Source organism: Chrysochloris asiatica, unplaced genomic scaffold (genome assembly GCF_000296735.1).
Source record: "Chrysochloris asiatica unplaced genomic scaffold, ChrAsi1.0 scaffold03129, whole genome shotgun sequence".
Classification (NCBI taxonomy): domain Eukaryota; kingdom Metazoa; phylum Chordata; class Mammalia; order Afrosoricida; family Chrysochloridae; genus Chrysochloris; species Chrysochloris asiatica.
The window spans coordinates 2979-5596 of record NW_006411647.1 but is presented as its reverse complement, the minus strand read 5'-3'; the positions used below and the strand labels follow the sequence as shown (position 1 = coordinate 5596).

Below are 2618 nucleotides of genomic sequence, written 5' to 3'. Positions count from 1 at the left end.
ATTAAATGAAGCAGAAAACATCAAAAGAATATTGGAGGAGAACACAGAGTCACTGTACCAAAAGAAATGATCAATGTTCAACAATTTCAAGGGGTAGCATACGATCAAGAGCCAATGATACTGAAGAAAGAAGTCCAAGGTGCACTGAAGTCATTGTCAAAGAACAAGGCTTGGGGAATTGATGGAATACAAATTGAAATATCTGAACAAACTGATGCAGCACTAAAGTCTTTGTCTTTGTCAAGACTTTGTCTTTGTCAAGAAATTTGGAAGACAACTACCTGACCAACTGATTTGAAGAGATCCATATTTGTGCCCATTTCAAAGAGAGGTGACTCAACGTAATGAGGAAATCATCAGACAATATCATTAATATTGCATGCAAGTAACATTTTGTTAATGATAATTAAAAATGGCTACTACAGTACTATGGAACTTCCAAAGGTGCAAGCCAGATTCAGACAAAGACTTATAACTAGGGATATCATTGCTGACATCAGATGGATCTTGGCTAGAAGCAGAGAATGCCAGAAAGATGTTTGTCTGTGCTTTACTAATTTCATAAATGCTTTTGACTGTGTGCATCATGACAATGTATGGACAATTTTACGGAGAAGTATCCCAAAACACTTAATTGTGTTTATGAGGAACCTGTACATACACCAAGAAGCAGTTTTTTTTTAATAGAACAAGGGAACACTGAATGGTTTAAAATTAGGAAAAGTGTGTGCCAGAGTTGCATTCTTTCACTATAGTTATTGTATCTGTATGCTGAGAAAATAATCTGAGAATCTGTATTATATGAAGAACATGGCATTAGGATTGAAGGAAGACTTATCAACAACCTACGATATGCAGATGATACAACTTTGCTTGCTGAAAGCGAGGAGGACTTAAAATATTTATTGATAAAGATCAAAGACTACAGCCTTCAATATGGGTTGCACCTCAATGTAAAGAATCAAAAATCCTCACCACTGGACCAATAAATAACATCAAGATAAATGGAGAAACATTGAAGTTGTCAAAGACTTCATTTTGCTCAATCCACCATCAACATTCATGAAAGCAACAGTCAGGAAATCAAGTGACACATTGCATTAGGAAAATCTATTGCACAAGTCGTCTTTAAAGTGTTCTAGAGCAAAGATGTCAGTTGTTGTTGTTTTTATGAGAAATAATTTTATTTATGAAAATCTTAAGCAATACAAAATTCAGAAGCTCCACTTAGGTGCAACAAAGGTGGATAAAATGCTAAGCAACTCTAGTCCTTTCCATAAACTGAATAAGATGCTAATTCTACAGAACATAGTAATCCTTAAAGCAGCAATCTTCAAACTTCCATATGGTCTTTTATCTTTTTTAATTAAAATAAGCAAGGCTACAATTAGGTAGAATCTTAAGAATATAATGGGAGTTACATGAAGTGATTTTATATGAGCTTAGACAAAGGTACTTATACAAGCTTAGACAAAAACATTTTTCACATGGGTAAAATATTGATGTCATAACCAAACCACATGGCCCATTATTTCATTACCGGATTCTCTCTATTAGACATTGAAGATGTGGCACCTTTTCATCCTGGCATCCCTATTCTTAACTTGTTATTTTCAGCTTTACAGTGACAAAATCTTTGAAGAGAGGCCACAGACACTACATAGAAACACAGGAGTAGACAGAGGTCTTGAAAGTGAGGACAGCATAAAAAATATTTACATAAGCAAATACAAAATGGGTTAGAATAAGATTAAGAAATAGATTAAGAAATCATTAATCCCCTGCTATAATGAGGCCTCTTTGGGCTCCCAAAACCTTTACTTTCTTTTCCTTTCGTCCTTGTTCATGTTTCTTCCATTGCTCTTTCCTTGTCTGGAGATGAGGTTGTTTGTACGTTATTTTATGGAAGCTCACTCAGCTTATATTTTCACTCAGGGAATTATTTTCTTTAGATTGTCCCCATGGTTTCAGCTTCCCTTTCTGTGGCTCATAGGTGAGGGGATTGGATGAGACAAACTTGTTTTGAGATCACAATGGTTTCTTATTGGAGACAGGAGTCTGCACTGCCTCTGCAGTCAGTTTGAAGGGGTAATAACAGCAGCAGAATCAGCTTTGGCAGCCTTTAACTTTTGTGTCCCATGCACAGCCAAGCCTTTTGGGGAATCCCAGATACATTCACATGTGGAGACTTGTGAAGACTGGCTGGAGTCTTGGTCAGTGAGCGTTTATGCTCATTATCTTCAGTAGCAGCTGAAAAACTGACATTCATTTTTGTTGCCGAGAACGTGGAGGACTTGATTGACCGCTTTGTATACAAGGTACTCTGACTTGTGGTATCCTGAGACCAATGTTGCAAGGATAGCTGTCTGCTAGGAGAGCAGACCACAGAGGGCCCTCTGAGAGGCACTGGAGTCACTAGGGGAGTCAAGACCACTCCCCTGTGAACAGACTGCTTTTTCAATTCGTTAAGTGAATTGTTGTTCTCTTCAAATTCTCACAACATATTGATCAACGGACTCCAGTTCCTTAAAATGAGCCTCATGAAGTTTCTTAAAATTTGGAGTAGTGCTCCCAGTATGTTTTATTTTTTCCACCTTTTGAAAAACCATTTGTATAAA

The 2618-nt window shown here is 37.0% G+C and overlaps 1 pseudogene; it reads right to left on the bottom strand.

The window, feature by feature from the left end:
* Positions 1 to 1773: 1773 nt before the first annotated feature.
* On the bottom strand, positions 1774 to 2613 carry LOC102835202 (annotated as a pseudogene).
* Between the last annotated feature and the right edge of the window lie 5 nt (positions 2614 to 2618).